At 38.9% G+C, this 19,965-nt stretch overlaps 1 protein-coding gene across 10 annotated transcripts in view; it reads right to left on the bottom strand.

Annotated features, from left to right (window-relative positions):
• ROBO2 (roundabout guidance receptor 2) overlaps positions 1-19,965 on the bottom strand; it is a 557,240-nt gene that overhangs the window by 264,526 nt on the left and 272,749 nt on the right. The window lies entirely within an intron of this gene.

Raw genomic sequence — 19,965 nt, 5'->3', positions numbered from 1 at the left:
TATGCAGTGACTTGTTCGACTTAAATATTATCAGGTATTCTGAATAAGGAACTTGAGGGACAGTAGTACAGTTTTTCCCCACTGTTTTTTTCATTGGGGTGATATTTTTAAAAATCTCTTTTTCTAAAGAGTTTATTATCTAGATATAAAATTTCAGTCCATAATAACAAATACTAATGATTTAAATTGTGTGTGTTCAATTCAGAAATAAAGCATAGCACATATAGATGCATATGAATATATACACCTAGTTATTTTTTAACAGTACTTTAACTTTTTTAATGCTGATATCTATGAAGACCAAAAATGAAACCCGAGACTTATAAATATTGCCTTATTTTCTTTTCAGGTTGCTGTGGGTTGAATTGTGTCCTAAATCCCAGTACTTCAGAACGGGACCTTATATGGAAATAGGTTTGTAACAGAGATAGTTGGGATGTGGTCACGCTGGAGTAGGGTGGGCTCTTAATCCAGAACAGTCAGTGTCCTTATAAAGAGATGTGCAGATGCGAGGACAGATCGCCACGTGAAGATGGAAGCAGGGGAGGAGGGAAACAGCTGCAAACCAAGAACCCGAGGACTCAAAGTCCCCTCCAGAAGCCAGGGAGGCAACAGTGGTTCTACCCAGAGTCTCAGGGGAAGCATAGTCTGCTAATACCTTGATTTCAGACGTCTGGACTCGAGGGTTTTTGAAGAAAATAAATTCCTGTTTTAAGTCAACCAGTGTGTTGCCCTTTGTTATGACAGCCCTTGAAGATGAACACTCCTGTTCGCCCTTCCACATTTCCACTGAGGATGAAATCTGAAATTGGATCTTTTTGAGAATACAGTTTCTTTCTTACGCTTGAACGAGCAGTTCAAAAGTAGAAATACAAGTTTTTACACCCATCCTTATTAACCTTCCAGAGGTTTAATTCCATGCTGATTTTCTTTTCAGAAGGAAAAGCAGTTTTTCGTTTAGACCTCCTCTGTTCTTTTCCTTACATCTTGTTTTCCATGTTCCTACTTCATTTCATAATAATTCATCTGATTTAGGGCAAGCACCAGCCTCTCCCATATTTCCTCAGCCAACAGAAAACTTGCATTTGGTGACAGTACATAGAGGTTAAGAGCTGGGGCTTTGGAGGGAATCAGAATATGTGGGTTAAAATCTTGGTTCCATCGCTTGATTACTGGGTGATCATAAATAAGTTTCTAAACCCATCTAGGTCTGTTTCCACATCTGTGATTCATAGAGTTGTGAGTGTGTAAATAATAAAATACATATGAGATATTTACGAAGTGCTTAGTAAACAGTAACTTCTCAATAAATGTGATTATGGTTTGTATTGATAGATCAAGAGGAGTCACAGTGGTATTGTTGCAGCAGGCAGTAGGTTAGTTATTAACAAGAGGAAGGCTGCAAAGGAAACCAGCCGGGGAAAGGGGAAAGAGGCACCTTCAGTCACCCGGGGGAGTGGGCCCCATTATGATTAAGGGAGCATTGGCACAGGGGGAAGCCTTTCACTAAGTGCATGCACAGTGGGAGCCAAAACGGAGACCGTAAAGGGGAGGAGTGTACCCGGGGAAAATCTGGGAAAAGACTGGATAGGGTAAGGGCCTGAAACCACAGAAGATCCAGGAAAGGGTTTGGACAGGGGCAGGGCGCTAGGGCAGCCCAGGGAAAACCAGGAAAGATTTGGGGAAAGAAAGCCTGCTCTTTTTCCCAAGCCCAAGGAAGGCCCCTCTCCGTGGTGGCAGCCACATGGCCAGAGCAGCCCACATTCAGGTGGGGAACTGAGGCACGGAGACATTCAGTCACTCGCCCAAGGCCACGCACCTAAGGATTTTGATGCGAGCCCGGAGCAGTGACTGCGCTGGACTACTGGAGCTTTTGGTGCAGGGGGTGACGGCCCTGCAGCTCTGGGCCCTGGTTCTGCTGGGCTTGGTGGTCATGGGTTCTGGCCTGCGGCCCCAGAATCTAGACTTCTGCAGCAAGACGGAGCTGAACCACACGGTCAGAGGGAAGACTCGGTATAATGGAGATATCTGGGACTCCATTATAGAGTAATACTTACATATATATAGATTGTTTTGCGTCGAGCCTTACTTATGAAGAAGAGTGGAAGACTTTTTTAAAATCATCATGCCCAATCCCATATTTTAAGTGGAATCGAACTGCTCTTAACAGTTTGGTGTGCATCTACAGTAGTTGTTTTTCCTTGGTATTCTCTCTCTATCTATCTCTGTCTCTATCTCTGTCTACATCATCTCTCTCTCAGTCTCTCAGTCTCTCTTTCTCTCCCTTTTCCCTCTCCTCCTCTCCCATCCTTCCTTCCTACTATCCATCTATATTTCTCTCACACACACAATTGCAAGTTTTGTTAGCTATCGATAGAATCATGCTGAATGAACTATTTTGCAAGTTCTTCATTTAACATAGAACTTTCCATGGCACCAAACAACTCTAGCTCATTCTTTTTAATGGCTGCATCATATTTTATTATGCCAATGAACCAAAATTTACATATTTATTTCCCTACTGACACAAAACAATCTATATATACATAAGTATTACTCTATAATGGAGTCCCAGAAGTCTCCATTATATGGAGTCTCAAAAAGTAATGAGAAAAACATCTTTTTTTTTTTTTAAATCCTCACCCTAGGGTATTTTTTCCATTGCTTTTTCAGAGGGAGTGGGGGGTGGGAGAGAGAGAGAGAGAGAAACATCGATGTGAGACACACATCAAGTGGTTGCCTCCTGCTCCCACCTCAAGCTGGGCAGAGCCTGCAACCCAGGTACCTGCCCTCGGCCGGAATCAAACCTGGGACCCTTCGGTCCGCAGGCCGACGCTCTAACCACTGAGCCAACTGGCTAGGGCTAAACATCTTTTTATATGCGTATTGGACACTATTTCTTTAGTAACTTTTTTTCTGCTTTTCCCTTTTATCTTTTGGATTGTTTGTCTCAGAGATTGATAGACGCTCATTATATATAATGTGTACCACCACCTAGTTATATATACTATTAAAGTTTCTCCTGGGCAGGCATTAGTTTTACAACTTTGATTTTTGTCTTTCAACTTATACCAATTTCAATTTTTTATATTGCAAATTTTCCCTAAGTTTTTTTATTTTTTGTTTTGCTTAAGAAGTTATTCTTCATTCTAAGATTATATTAAGTAAGTCTCCTAAGAATTCTCTTGGTACTTCCTTTTTTATACATTTAAATTTTTAATTTGTCTAAAATTATTTTTTTTCCAAGTAGCTAATTCTCCTTCCTATTCATGTATAAATCACTAGGTCACTTGTCAGTGCAACCTTCAAATTATTTTTCAAATCAACCATTTCTTAAAGCCTCCACTGCTGCTGCCGCCCGTGAAAGCCATCATCCCATTTGCCTAACTTGCTAAATCACCCAGCAACCATATACTATGATTCTCATCACAGCAAGTGAGTTATGTCCATAAAATATAAAACAGTTTGTATCACCTCCCTCAATATATGCAACTGTATGAATGGATAGCAAATGAAAGAAGACAGACTCCAAAGGCTACATATGGTATGACCTCATATATAATATATTCCAAAGAAGACAAAACTATGGAGACAGAAAGCACAGCCATGGGTGCCAGGAACTGAGGGGTGGGAGAAGGGGATGACTCCAAAGGGACGTGATGAAACTTTTTGAAGTGACAGAAATTTTCTTTGGATGGTGAAATGACTGCATGATTCTATGTGTTTATCAAAGCTCACAGAAATACATATTGCGTTTGTAAAAGTCCTTACTGAAACAACTCAGTGTCCCTCAGTAGTAAAATGCATAAATAAACTGTGGGTTAGGCAGAAAAGGGAACACAATACAGTAATGAAAAGTATTAAAACCAAAGCTCTATGCAACAGCATAGATGTATTGCACAAAGTTGAACAAAAGAAGCCAACCCAAAAGCATGCACACTGTGTGATTTCACTCATAGAAAGTGAAAACACAGATAACATATAATCTATGGAGTTAGGAGCCAGGGTGGTGGTTACCTTTGAAGAGACAAGAGAAGGTAGTGTTTGGGAAGGGTCATGAGAGGGGCTTCTCAAGTGTGGTCAATGTCCTATTTCTTGGCTTGTATGTGTGATATTTCATAGAAAAAGTTATTGGTTTAAAAAAACTTCATAGAACTATACACTAAAAAAAGTAAATTTCACCATGTCAATTATATTGCCAAAAAAACTTGACTAAACAAGGAACCCTCTGGTATTCCTCTATTGTATTTAGAATGAAATGAAACTTCTCATCATAGTTTATAAGGCTCTGCCTGAAATGAAGCCTGTCTGCTTGTCAACTTCATCCCCCATACCTTCCTTTTAACTCATTCTGATCCAAGCATGCACAGCTTTTTACTCTTGGAACCATGACAAGCTCGTTCCCTTTTGGGGCATTGCACTTGCTCTTTTCTATGCAAAAAAGCCTTTCTTTGTGATTATACATGTTAAAATTACTAACTCCTAAAAAATACCTATGTTTAGGCATTGGCCCCGGGGATTCTGATTCAAAAAACACCTTCATTCAACATACTTCCACACTGGGAGACTCCTTGGAGATGTGACTTTTTAAGTGACAACCAAATTCCTCCTCTAAGACCAGGCCCTAGGCTTCTCAGAAGTATCTCGGTCTCACATTATAAAGGTTGTTGGCTTATTGAAACTCTCTCTTTTTCTAAAGAAGATTTTAGGTGGTTTACAAAACCAAAGAAAACTAAGTAGATGAATGCATTTTGGTGAAGAAAAATTAATAAGAAAATACCCTGTAGTGAGACCAGAACAAAAAAGCAGTGATATTCTACAGTAGTGCCCTTAATTTTTCTAGTCTCCAGTGTAAACTGGAACACAATCATTTTTGTAACCCTCTGTCCATGAGACCAACAACCACTTGCTCAGGAAAAAGAAGACTATTCTTGGTACTGACCCTAAAGATATATTTCTCCTGGGGGTTCACCCGAGATATCCACTAGACAATGCAGAGAACATCTTCAGAAAATTCTTACAGTAAATAAAGTAATGAGTTTCTCAGGGCTGTTTCTTCTAATGATCCTCAATGTGGCCCAAGGGCATAATTCCAAAATACAATTCAGTAAAAACAATTCAGGCATAAAGTTGCAGGAGAGATGGGTGTTTGTAACAGACAGTGATAAATGCAATTCATCTGTACATTTTTCTGTTTACAGTTTAATTTAAGAAGAGATTTCAGATTATTTAAACTAATATTTTCCAATGTATGTTCTCAGCAATATTAACAGTTACTGAACTTTTTTTTAAGTTTTCATGATAAATTACCCTAGACATAAAGTAATTATTTTGAAGCTTACTAAAGACTTTGATGCCAAACACTCTCCCTCTTTGAACATTCAGCACTACCAATATTTTTTTTTAAAAATTAAATACATTGGGGTAACACTAGTTAATAAATAACATTATATAAATCTCAGGTGTACAACTTTACAACACAGTATCTGTATATCCCATTGTTTGCTCACCACCCAAAGTGCTGTCACCTTCTGTTATTGTTGTAATTAACTAGTTATTAATATAAATAATAGGAAGAGAGCAAAGAGGAGGCCAGACATTATAAGCATGGTCATCTGGGCAGCTTCACCAGGAAGCTACAGCTTCATACTCCCCAGGGAACAACCGGTCCATTCTTTGCAGATCACAGGGGGAAGGAATCAAACAAAGGGGGAGATGGTCAAATGTGCAGTGAAGTCAGAATGATGTAGGGAAGTTGCTTGCCTGTCAGTCTAGCCTGGGGAATAATGGATTGGCTAGGGTGGGTGAACTCCAATGTAAGTCCACAAAAATTTTGGAATACATAATACCCAAAGAGTGTTCTCGATCTTGTTCTGTTCTTGGTATATGGCACTCTTGCTCCATGACCTGCACTCGCCCCATGCACTCACCTGCTCTCTCTCCATAGCCATGTGGCCTTAGAAGCTGCATGGCCCATGGCCAGGCAGACCGTACACACAATGGACTCCAGGTGGAAATATTAGCTAAGCTAGCCAGATGCTGGACTGGACTATGCTTTAAAATGGAGCAGACACTCTGGGCAGCAGCCTTAATTCTAGCCCTGCCAAAGACAAGCTTGGACTTTTTCCATGGTGGGAAGGAGGAAAATGGGACATTGGGAGCCCAGGGGTTTCATTCCATGAAAATAAAGATCACTCATCCTCCCATGCAAGTCTCAGGGAATTCATTTCCTTGCAACATCACAAGGACTCCATTTCCACTGGTAAAAGATTGGACACCGAGGGCACCCCACCAGTAATAGTTCTATCACTACCTATTTGACCCCTTTGCCCTCTTCTCCTTCCCCACATCAAATAAAATGAAAGGACTTGAACAGAAGTGTACCTTACTTTTTCTGGTTGTCAGTTGTGTCCAGGAATATGTTCTCTTCCCGTCAAGCTTTACCTAAAATGAGGATTTGTGATAAAGCCACATTCTCTGAATCATTAGTCACTGTTCAAGTCTTTCGTGTCATTAACAGAGCCCCAGAAGTTTGTATCCCACATTTCGGACTGTATCACGTTGCCAAAGGAATTTCTTAGAGGAGAGACTGCAAAGCTACAATATGCACTTGAGCCTAGAGTTCACAAAAGGGGCTTTATAAGATATTCTTTTTATTTTAAATAAAAATGAGGATTAATAATGAGCCGTTAAAAAGCCTGAACCGATAAGAATCCCCCCCCCCTTCATCACTGAATTCAAAGGACCATTTCTGAAAATAAGTCAGTTGTAAACTTGTAAACAAGGGGATTCAATCAAATGCAGGTAATGAAGACCCAACAGACTAATAGATCTGTTGAGACAAACAAATTATTTTATTTACGTGAATTTTGTGATGCACCATATCAATGAGTGGTTTAAACTCAGAAACTCTGTACCCTCATTTCCTGACCTCCCAATGTAGCCATCTTGTCAAGGAAAGAAAGAGCTTGCGACAGCCAATGTCTATTGTAAGATCAACTCAACAGAACGGCTTCATTCCCACTGATGGCTTCATTGCCACATTGATGCTACTGCTGTTGAACACACAAAAAGTAAGAAGAAGGTAAAATCCAATGTTTTGAATTGAAGGTCAGATAAAGAGCTTCACAGATAAGGAAAAGCTAAAGGAGTTCATCACCACCAGACCAGCACTACAGGAAAAGTTGAAGGGTCTTCTTTAAGAAGAAGCTAATGAACAAAAAAATCTGACTAAATAGATCCAGAGACACTGAAGCATGCAACAGACAATATCTCAGAGGAAAGAGGGAAGGGAGTGGAGGGTGGGAAGAGATTAACCAAAGAAGTTATATGCATATAAGCATAACCCATGGACACAGTCAATAATGTGGTGAAGGCCTGGGGAGGGGGTGGGAGTGAGGTGGAGGGGGCCAATGGGGGGGGAGAATGGGACACCTGTAATACTTTCAACAATAAAGATAAATTTTTTTAAAAATCCAATGTTTGTCCATTAAAAAAGGAAGAGTTTTAAAAAAGGAAGAGTATTATTTAATCCATATCATACTTTTCTTCAGTTAAAAAAATAATGTCCTATTTTCTTCTTGGCTTATTGAATGAGTAAACAAAGCACATTATGGCCTTGCCATTTCTACCATCAGGATGTCACTGACTTAAGATTCTGGGGCAAAATAGCACTGTTTCCTGTAATTGATGTTTCTCATTTGGGTGACATTTCTGTGCATAGAGCCACAGTGTCACATAGCCCATTTGAGAGTGACTTCTACAATACAGAATGATGCAAAATTATAATGAAGCCCCTGTCATGACCCCCAAGTCAAGAAGTTTGCCAATGTGCTATGGTCATGCTTGTCCATAGGTTCCGATCAATACTTTAAGGAGCCTAGATCTTTCATTACCCAGCCCTGTTGTGTTTTGGCCTGAGTTTAAAACAAGCTCCCCTAGAAAGCAAGTGTGAAACGTTGCTACCTGCAATTTTTGCTGCTGGAGAGCAGATTATGTTGTGCTCTTTACTTACAATGTTGACATAACATATCCTTCCTGATTCACTCTTAACAACTTGAGGCTAATAAGGAAAAATGGTGAATTCTTAGAGTGATTCTCCCTTTTACTTGCAGATAAATGCAACCTCCCTGATGCCTAATGCATTCCACCTCCTTGTATTTCAGCACAGATGACTCCGCAACCTTGCTGAGAAAAATATCCGGGGTGACTAGTGAAGTACCTTAATATCCTCAACTACATTCATCTCAGTTCATCCCACCCCCATTTTCTCCAGCCCTAGTCCCTTCCTTCTCCACATCATTAATCCCCTCACCTGCTGTCATAATTCCTTCCATGTCCCTCCATCAAAGTCATGTCACTTTTTCCTGCTCACCTTCTGCTACCCATTTTTCACCTTTGTGAAAGATAAATTTTTAGCTCTAAGATAAAAATTCAAGATTTCTCATTGAATTGAAATGCCAGTATGTTTTGATATGTTTATGTTGCTCTTTGTTCCCTAAAATTAATTATTTATTCAAGATCTGGCTACAGTATAATAGAAATTTGAAGCTGTCACAATAAACCTCCCTGAGATTTATCTTCTAAAATAAAATGAATTAAAAAGGCAAGTAAGGAGCAAAACAAACAAATAAGAGGAAGGACACTTTCTTGCTAGAAATAAAATATTTTCCCTGAATGCTTTGTTAGGTATTAATTTAATATTTTAAATGGAAGAAACTCCCTAAGTATAACTTATTGAAACATATGTAAATGTATAAATTCAGTCATTAAAAACAATGTATGACCAATAGGTTTGGTAAATCAGAAAGTCGGCGAGTGTGTGCTTAACTCAGCCTGACCAACTAAGAAACCTGGCTGTTCTGTGTGAGAAACACAGAAAGGCAGAATTTTCCATTGGGCCTTTTTTTGTCCTATTTTCTGCAGCTCTTCCTCCCCACTCCCTCTTGCAGGTAACCTTAGCCACAAACTGTCTTTCCCAGCCTTTTTGATGAACATCTAAATTGCCAAACAATGGCTGCTAAATCTGCAAGAGGAAATCCTCACTCTTTGGAAAACTGGAGAGGCCCTTCATCCCCTATTCCCTGAAAAAGCTGAACTATAACTGACACTTTCTGCTGAAGCCCTATAAAAAAATGGCCATCCACCTTCTCTAATTAGGACCCTCTTTCAGAGTTTCCCCTTGCCCAACATTTCAAGTAGAGGCTGACTAAGAAATCTCTGGTTGACTTTCTTTCATGGCTGAGAGGTTAACAGCATCTCCGTACTCAAGGGAAGTGGGAGAAGGTGAAGAAGAGACTCACGTTCAATTATTCAAGTTAAGGCAGATGATATATAAAACCACAATCTATTTTTTTTTTAAATCTTAGAATTGTCAGATAAATCAGAATATGTGTATCAGCAGGATCACCTGTCTTTTCTCCCAAAAGCAAACTTTACAGAAGCCAAATCATAATCAAAAGATCAATTTATTAACTTTTTTCAATACGAAATAGTTAACATCAGCACAAGTTTGCAAAGAGCACACTTTGCCAGGGTCTTTCTTCTGTAGGAAGGCAGAGCAGCATGGAAAATCAATTATTAATCATAAGGTTGTTTGGGGATTATGGAATCAGATATAAAAATGTGTTAGTGAGATGAATCAATGTTCATTGGCATAGGCTAAGAGAGTCTGACTCATCCATGGACTCAGAGGTCCGGAATTATAGTCCACTGACTGAATGAGGCTCCCTCCCCTTGGAAGCATTTTACTAACATCCACTTTTGAGGATCTTTTTGAAGTGCCTCTGAGTCTGCCTTTTCTTATTAAAACTTTCTTTCTTTAGAGATGTTAAGCCATTTAATCAGGAAGGGTCCCTTTGGTTTAAAAGCAATTCTAGTTCTTTAAGATAACTGATTCATTACATGTTGATTTCATAGTGTAACTCTCAGAAGGCAACCTTATTTCTTTACTTCCAGGTTCTTGGGGGACATTGTACTGTAGCTCCCATGAACACACAACAGTATATTTTTAGCACCTATTGTAGTGGGAAGAAAACCAGGTTAGGAGTCGAGAGAGTTGAGCTTTGGTTTAATCTCTGACACTTAACTAGTTTTGTAACCTTGGGCAAGACATATAAAATTGCCTTCATTTGGAAAACAAAGAAAAGAAGACCTGCTCTATCAACCACAAAGGGTTGCAGCCATCACAAAAGTATACTATATATCGATGGGCTTTCATATCTAACCTTTTCTTCCCTAACACTAAGCATTTACTGGCCACCTGCTATATTCCAAGCTGTGCTCTGCTCTAGGCACTGGGTATTGGGGAAAATCCAGACAAGATTAACTGCCCACATGAAGTTTATATATAGTCTAGGTTGATGACAGGTAAGTGATAAGAAGAAGAAAAAATTAAGACAGGAAAATGGAACAGGAAATGTCAAGTGTGGATGGGGCAATTGCAATTTAAAGAAGAGTAATGCTGGAAGGCCCCCATGAGAAAAGCTTTTTGACGAAAGACTTAGAGAAAGGGGAAGGGGGTCAAATGGGTATCGGTTGGGAAAGCTATGACACAGAGCCAATAGCTAGAGCATAGACTCTGGGGTAAAAAGCCAGAGTCACCTGCAAGAAAAAGTAAAGAAATGTGTGAGGACTTGGCAAGGGGAAAACTGTTAGGAGAGAAGTCACAGATGTGATGGGCACCAATGCTGACGTGAGAATACACCGAATGAAGGCAAGGGCCTAACAGAGGGAACTTGTCAGGAGGATTTTGCCATAATTCAGCTGAGAGTGATTGTTTGACATTGGCAGTGGCAAAGGAGATGAATATAATCTGGATATATTCTGAAAATGGAAAAGATTTGACCAAGGGTTGGATAAGGCCATTCAAAGATCTTGGGCTTAAGTAAGCAGAAAAGTGTGGGTGGGACAGGTTTTAGGAAGGGAAGTAGAAATACAGTTGACCTTTGAACAATATGGGTTTGAACTGTGTGAGTCCACATATTACAGATGCTTTTCAATAAATACTGTAAATGTGTTCTCTTCCTTTTAATTTTCTTAACAATATCTTTTCTATTTCTTACTTTATGTAAGACTACAACAGACATATAACATTAAAAAATGTGTTAATCTACTGTCTATGTTATCGGCTAAGCTTCTGCTCAACAATAGGCCATTTCTAGTTAAGTTTTGGGGAGTCAAACATTATATGCAGATTTTTTTTTAATATGTCTATTGATTTCAGAGAGAGGAAGGGAGAGGGAGAGAGAGGGAGAAACATCAATGATAAAAGTCATTAATCAGCTGCCTCCTGCATGCCCCCTACTAGGGATCGAGCCCGCAACCAGGGCATGTGCCCTGACTGGGAATCGAACCTCGATCTCTTGGATCATAGGTCCGATGCTTAACCTCTGAGCCACACCGGCCGGGTTATATGCATATTTTTGACTGCACAGGATTGGCACCTGTAAGCACCCTATTGTTTAAGGGTCAACTGTATTCAGAGTTCAGTTTGAAACATGTTAATCTTGAAATTCCTGTTGGACATTCAAATGAATTATTGAGTTTATAGTTTTGGAAGTTCAGGGAAGAAGTCTAGGCTTCTGTAATTTTGGTGATTATCAGCGAAGAAGTCTAGGCTTCTATAATTTTGGTGATTATCAGCATAGAGAGTATATAGGTCAGCCATGGGAATTGTTGAGATCACTTAGGAAGTACATTTGGATAAAATATGAGGAAATCCAAGGACCATGAGCAGGGTCACTCCAAAATATAGGGACTAGGCAAGAAGGTGGAACCAGCACATGTATCAAAGAAGACATGACTGGGCAGACAGGAGAAAACAATGCAAAGACGAGGTCCTGGAAACCATGAAGGAAGAAAGTCTATCAAGGATGAGGGAGGGTTATCTCAATCAAGTGCAGATTATGGGTCTATTAAGGTGCAATGTGGAAGCCACCATGGTTCATGATAAGGGCAGTTTGCTAGAAAGACTGGAGAAGAAATGCTGAATTTTAGTGTGAGTTCAAGAAAAAAATAGAAAAAAATTGCAGACAGAAAAGAGACAAAAAATTGCAGACAGAAAAGACAATGGGAAAATTGACACAATAAGGGTTCTTGTGTGTGTGTGTGCGTGTGTGTGTGTGTCTTAAATGCGAAAAATAAACATAATCATGTGGTGATGGGAACAATTTTGTTACAACAATGTTTTCAAGAACAAGGAAGGGGAAATTATGATTTTTGTTTATTAATATACAATCAGAAATAACAAGTTCTTAAATATAAGATATTTATATTGCAATTGTTATGGTTTGTGTCTGATGTTCTTGATGGACCATAAATTCACTATGAAACTTAAAGTTGTGTGGTGCACTTGGAATTAGAGCAATCTTTTCTTGAGTTTTCTCTCCATATCTTCCTAGACTCTTTCTGTTGCTGAGGATTCAGCTGAAATGTAACTTTTCTTGAAAGGGCTCACTCAGGTTGTATGACTCAAAGCTTCTAACCCACCAACAACTCTGTACTAAGCAGAATTCTCAAGGTAGCGTTGGAAGATTCCCTCCTTCTGGCTAATCTATCTGGCAGTGCTATGGAGGGACTCTGCAGGCGGTTAAGGTTATTTATCACTGACCTTAAAAATAGGGCAATTACCCTGGATTACACAGGTGGGTCCAGCCTAATCACATAGCTTTCAGAAAGGACTTTCCTCTGCCTAAAAGCAGAAAAGACATACAAGGAATTCAGAGAGGTTCTAAATTTGAAAGGGACTCAACCCCTTGTTGCTGGCTTTGAAAACAGAGGAAGTGGGCCACAGAACAAGGAATGCTGGCAGCCTCTAGATGGTTAAAACCACCCCCCTTACCCTCCACTCTTGTGAACAACCACCACCAAGGAAATGAAAAGCTCAGTCATACAACTGCAAGGAACTGGATTTGATTTCTACCAGAACCTCAATGAGCTAAATGAAGATTCATCTCTAGAATCTCCAGAAAGAAATGCAGTCTTACCAACACCTTGATTTTGGCCATGTGAAAACCAGAGGTCACAGTTCTTTACCTCCAGAACTGTGAATAATACATAGATGTTGTTTTAAGCCATTAAATCTGTGTTAATTTGTTACGCAGCTATAGAAAATTAACACAATCTCCATTTTCCAAATGCTGTTCACTGGCATTAAAATATAGTTGATGTAGTAAAAGTGAAATGAGAGGTAATGAAACTAGACCCAAAAAGTTGATTCTCCGTTCCATTAATAGCATGATTGAAGGAATAATCATAATTGTATCTGTAATTGTAGTATGAAGCTAAAATGTACATTTAACTTAAATTATGACTTCATTTGTTGTAAAGGAGTTTTCACTTTGACCTACAGATATTTTAAATATATTGAGCAATGCACTCTAAGTATGTCAAATGAAAGCCAGGATCATTACCTGTTTAGTCTTGTAAACTACTACTAAACACAAAAGTACTTACTGTTTGGTTGAAAGCCCTGTAAGACTGGTGGTTTTGATGTAATGACACAGAATATGATGTGATTTTGGTACTAAAATTAGCACAATAATAATGAGGCACATTAATATATGACAACCAAAGAACCAACAATATTATGTGCATTTTTAGAATGTACCAAGTTAGCCACTATAGAACAGCACAATTAACATTTAACCTACATTAACTGGCAGATAATGTGGCTAACATTTTAACATAACAGACCAAATTTACTGTTAATTGGTTGAAAAGATTTTTACAGTGATGAATTGAAGAGTATACTGGAAAATAATCACCATCAATTATGTTGGACAAAGTCTTGATAATTTATTATTGGCATACATTTTTCACCTTGTGATTTACAAAGTTACTTAATGTGATTATTCCATTAAATAAAACTAATTTAAGTACCTGATCAGAAGAAAGACATCATTGTATAAGGGTGTACTCTAGAAGCTAAATATGGATTTTGAGGCTCAAAGATAATAATGCCAACTACTGACTGAAAACCACAAATTAAGTAAGGCTATATTTTTTGGGGGGGAGGCATCAATTCCTTGAGCACGATATCAAGATTATTTAAGTACTAAAAATACTGTTTATCCTTACGGTAGTCAGCCTCTAGATGACCACCAATCATCTTTGTATCTTGGTTTTCATATCCTTATATATCAACTCTCACATTAAATCGGCTGACCCCTATGGCCAATAGGTAAGGAAGACGTGAGGGTGTGTGACTTCCAATGCTAAGTCCTAAATGGCACTGCTGTCTCCACCTTATTTTGAATTACTCCAGGAGAGGCCGGATGCAATATTGTGAGGAAAGTCCTGTGAAGAGGCGCCCAACAGAGAAACGGAGGCCTCCGGCCAACGACTTGCCAGTATGTGAGTAAAAACCACTTTGGACACTGGTCCTCCACGAAGCCAGGCCAGTTTAAATAACTACAGCCTTGACCGACATCTTGAGTAAAACCTCAGAAAACTTTTACTTTTTTTCAATCCTCACCTGAGGATATGTTTTACTGATTTGAGAGAGAGAGACAGGCACAGAGATATAGATGTATGAGAGAAACACCAATTGGTTGCCCCCCATACCCACCCCCACCGAGATCAAACCCACAACCTAGGTATGTGCCCTGACGGGGAATCAAACTAGAAACCTTTCAGTGCATGGGACAACACTCCAACAAACTGAGCCTTAACAACCAAGGCCTCGTAAAAGTTTTCATGGTTTTGTTTGACTGTCTGTTTGGAGGGATTCCCAAGCCAGAACCCCAAATTCTTGACCCATATAAACTGTTAAGGACAATGAATTCTGATTGCTATTTGCCTCTAAGTGTGGGGATATTTGTCAAGCTGCAATCGATAACAAATGCATTCCTATTCAAAAATAAATGATCATAATGTTCTTCATATTAGTTTAGTAAGAAATAATACCAAACAGAATATTTAATAAATAAAGTACTTAAAAATCTTTTAATATGAACATTTTTAAATGTATGTGAAATTAAAGACATATAAGGGATTCCCAAGTACCTATCACCCATCTTTAGCATCCATCCGATTTCTTTCTGATCTAGTACCACCTTCCCCCAAATCACAAGACCCACATGTCATATCCTGTTTTAAGAAAGAACATTTTTGTGCATGAAGGGAACAGCTCTCTTTGCCTGGATCCTTACATGGCTGGCTCTGTCTTGTCATTCCAATGTTAAGTCAACCATCACTTTCTCATCGTATTCTGAGAAACACGTCTCTCGTCACCTTAGGAGAATCATTATATGCCTCTATCGAGGTCATCTTTATATTCTTTGCATTTACACCTCTGGATTGCTTATATACTTAATTGTTTATTAATTGTTTCATCCCCCTAGGAAGCCAATTTAAGAACAGATTTTATTCTTGTTTACCACTCCACACAAAAGCTCATAACCTTGAACGTGAAAACCTAGTAGAAGCTCAATAAAAACATAACAGCATTTCATCGTTTTCACCTAGCTCAGCATGCTGATTCACAGGCTGTGGTAATGTCTCACTCACCCATGTACTTGCCATTCCCTTTGCCTGGTGACTATCCCTCTCTCTTCAACTGCAAATTCACCCTCATGGTCATGTGTCATCACCACTGAAAAGTAGCTAAATTTACAAAGGATTCTAGGCACTGTTTCATTTTTATTTTGATAGCAAATTATGTTCAGCATTTAAAATATTGCTCTGAAACCATCTTTCTTGCCAACTATGAGTTCCTAAATGGCAGAGCATTGGCACGCTGTCCTTTAGATCCTACGCCCTTTGGTCAGTACCCGTCCTGCACATGGTCGGCACTTTCCGCAATGGTAAATATGTAAACAAAAGGACTCCTCGTGAGTGATGAATAAACTCAGGTTCGACCTGTTGTAGGTGTTTTTGAGATGATAAAATAAGAGATTACAGCTAGACTATAGAGCATCCTTCAGTATTTAAAACACATTTTGTCATTTACTAGATTTAACATGAGCCTATAATAAAGATTTAAGAAATACTCCAACTCATGGATAAGATATATGTATCCAAAGTCTATAGACAAACACCTCTTATGGCTTCATGTGAAGAGAAAAATGCAGTCCTCCCTCTTGCTTATATAAGTCAATTTGTGTCAAAGGCACTTGTTATGGACTGAACTGTATTCCTTCCAAGTCCATGTGCTGAAGCAGTCACCTCCCATGTGACTGCATCTGGACATAAGGTCTTTAAGGGGTTCATTTTAAATAAGGTAATAGGGTAGAGTTCTCATCCAACAGGACCATGTGAGGACACAGGGAAAAGGTGCCATCTGCAAGCTAAAAAGATAGCTGTCACCAGAACCTGACCATGCTGGCACCCTGATCTCTGCCTTCCAGCATCCAGAATTGTGAGAGAATAAATGCCTGCTGTGTAGCCCACCCAGTCTAAGGTGTTCTGTTCTGGCAGCCTGAGCATACAGTGCTTTAAAGGCAGCCACTGTACCAGGGGCGCAATGATGGCCTTTTGGGAACAGGTACATGATAAAATGGCCCCCCAACATAAAGGTACTTACGAAGAAAGACACAGTGATTACATAATAAGAATCAAGTATGTGGCCCTAGCTGGTCTGGCTCAGTGGTTGGAGCATGAGCCCAGAGACCAAAGGGTCCTGGGTTCGATTCCGCCAAGGACCCGTGCCTCAGTTGCAGGCTGACCCCAGTCAGGGCATGAGCAGGAGGCAACCACTTGATGTGTTTCTTTCATATTGATGTTTCCCTCTCTCTCTCTCTCTCTCTCTCTCTCTCTCTCTCTCTCTGTCTCTCTCTCTCTCTTCCACTCTCTCAGAAAAAGCAATGGAAAAAAGACCTAGGATTAGGATTAAATATATATATATATATATATATTAAGAATAAAGTGTGTGTATGTGCGGGAGGGGGAAGCAGGAATTCAACAACAATGATCCAGCAAAAGGGACCAAATGTAGAATCAGGGAGAAACATTCATCAAGAGTGTGACTCCATTAGAATTAGCAAATGGAGAGTCCAAGGAGCCTCCTAGTGCCCCTTAGGGTGCAGCAAAGAGGAATTCTGGTGCAATAATACAGAAGACATGATCAAACAGACACATACCTTCATACTCATACATGTAACCATGCAGTTACAAAGGAATAATCCCTCACCTTACGCACTATTTTATTTTTAAAAATCGACTCTTAAAATTCCAACTGGAGCAGACCATCCTCTTTTGTTTTCCAGTGACCTCACACTGCGCTTTCAATCCAGGTGTTGAGAGCACAGAGCTGACACATCCTAGGCTACAGAGACTTTAATGATGCCCAGAGCTTTCATTTTCTTTTACACACTGACAATGGAAAACATGGTCTCCTTATGTACAACATAAAACCTAATAAAGTGCCCAGCTGCTCATTCCCTGGTGATTCCTGCTGCATCTAGCTGAGGTACAGTAATGTCAAAATTTTCATGAAAAGGGTTAGAAAGCACGGTATAATTGTTCCGTACCAGAACACCTATAGTATGTTTGCCTTTTTCTCTGTGCCTGTCTTTATATATCAAATACATGCACAGAAGCTTTATTTCCCAGTGGCCTAAACCTAGAAGATAATGCATATTCTTAATATTCAGCAATTTCTACAGTGAGCTCTCCTGCAATATTCCAAGAATATTCTTTCTTTGTTCCTCTTTTATTTTTTTCTATCTCAAGCAACAAAGGCATCCGTTTCTGATAAATGGAAAGATGAAAAGAACTAGAAATATATTTACAATTATTTTAGGATTGTCTTCATCAGCACAAGCATATAACCACTTATATTCCGCACTGCATCTGAAAAATTCTGCAAAATGCTTTTCATAAATCACAACCATGCTTACTTGTGTTGTTTCAGGTGCTAAGCTAGATTGCAACAATCAATATTATACTTTTCCAACACTGTCATAGTAATTCAGAAAAGCCAGTATCTACTGAGTTTCAGTTTTCTCTTAAGTGAGACAGGTCCTTGAGAAATATTTGAAAGTTTGGGGAAATTATTTGTCATTTTATGAAGTGCTGCTGCTTCACCAGCCACAAAATGCCACTTCCCTGGTTCTCACCTGCCACTGGGTTTTGAATGACTCACTGGCAGTAAAAATAAATTAGACTTAATATGATGTTGAATGATTTAGGACTTAAAAAGTGCAAGAAATATAACTATGTAAAGGACTGTTTCAAAAAAAGGTTTGCTCTTCTGTTTGTTCGGATTTGGTCATTTGAGGTCTGGTCGATTCCCTTGTGAGTGAAGGGAAGGCCAGATATGTAACAATTTCTGTTCTTATCAGTATCTTCAGAGTGAGGGGCTTTGAGAATTAACCTCTCTATGCTGATGCTCAAGCAATAAAGCCAGCACACTTTCTGTTAAGCATCAGACAGTAAATATTTTAGGATTTGGAGGCCTTATGGTTGTAGCATGAAAGCAACCAATATGCATTATGTAAAGTAATGAGTGTCACTGTGTTGCAACAAAACTTTATTTTTGGAGGCTAAAATTTATTTTATTTTTTTAAAAGATATCATTATTGATTTCAGAGAGAGGAAAGGAAAGGGAGAGAGAGAAACATCAATGATGAGAGAGTCATTGATCGAGCCCGCAACCCGGGCATGTGCCCTGACCGGGAATCAAACCCCGATCGCCTGGATCCTAGGTTCATGCTCAACTGCTGAGCCATGCCCGGCCGGGCTGGACACTAAAATTTAAATTTCATATAATTTTCATAGTTTACAAAATATTATCCTTCGTTGGATTTTTTTTGTCAACCATTACAAAATGTAAAGAGCAGTCTTAACTCAGGGCTGGCCAGATTTGTCCCACAGATTGTAGTTTGCTGATCACAGCTCTAGAGCTGAATAGGACAACAGCTCAGAGTTTAAAGCTGATTTTCTTTTTTTTAGCTTAGATACCTTTGGGATAAACAAAATACTTAGTTACTGATTGTAAGTCAAACTGTCACTGTCTACCATATGGAATGCATTCTTATAGCTGGGTAACTAGTATTGTGATCAGTGACTAGTCTGGTATGATCTGGAACTTTCTGGGAAAGATGTGATAGCTTGTTTAAAAACAAAAGGTAGCCAACAAAAACGATGTAAATGAATTTGAACATATGGTTCCTGTGAACAGAACAACCCCAACTGGGTCTTCTTATTAGTTTGTGTCCTATGCCAGCAAATGAAATAGACCTTAAAAATACATTTCTGAAAATGGTGATTTGTCTTTTTATGTCTAATTTTTACCTCAGTCTGCCAGAGAACTGGACAGTCCATATTGGCAACAAACAATGATTTAAAAATACAACTGTGAACTCCTATTAGTATCAAACAATTAAATTCACTTACCTAATTGGGAAACAAAGAGCCAAGTCATTTGGAATCAATCAGCAATCATAGTTTCCAAAACCACGTTAGAAGACATGAAAGAAAAAGAAACAGAATTCAGTTAGATATTTTCTTCAGAAAGTGACTTCTACACATGATATTACTAATTTTGCTAATAAAATACCACTGTTTGGAAAAACAACCAAAGTCATTCTTTTATTGTCCTCATTACCACTCATTACAAAGAAATGATTTTAGAAATATCTGCTAAGAACCGGTACAGCACTTGCATAGCTAATATGAACTGAGCAATCTTACTACTTATGATAGCAACAACATAGGACAGTTTTGAAAATAACTCAAATGAAATCTTTTTCTGAATATCAGTGGGCAAAGGGCCAGGGTAGAAATTATACAAGGAGAAGGAAATGGAACAATTCAGATATGTTTATGGAAAGCTTGCAACTTGGGGAACCTCATTTGCCATCAAATAAAGTTGTTATTCATGATGTGCAGCAACAATAAAAAAAGTAGCTGTCTGGTATAAAAATTTTGCCAGCAGGGCAAATTCAGGCAAATAAGCAGTTTTCAAATAAATGCATTGGAGAGGAAAGAAAAAAATAAACATATAAAATGTTTGCATGTGGT

This window comes from Miniopterus natalensis, chromosome 6 (assembly GCF_054644295.1).
Source record: "Miniopterus natalensis isolate mMinNat1 chromosome 6, mMinNat1.hap1, whole genome shotgun sequence".
Taxonomy (NCBI): domain Eukaryota; kingdom Metazoa; phylum Chordata; class Mammalia; order Chiroptera; family Miniopteridae; genus Miniopterus; species Miniopterus natalensis.
This window is presented reverse-complemented; position numbering and strand designations above follow the sequence as displayed.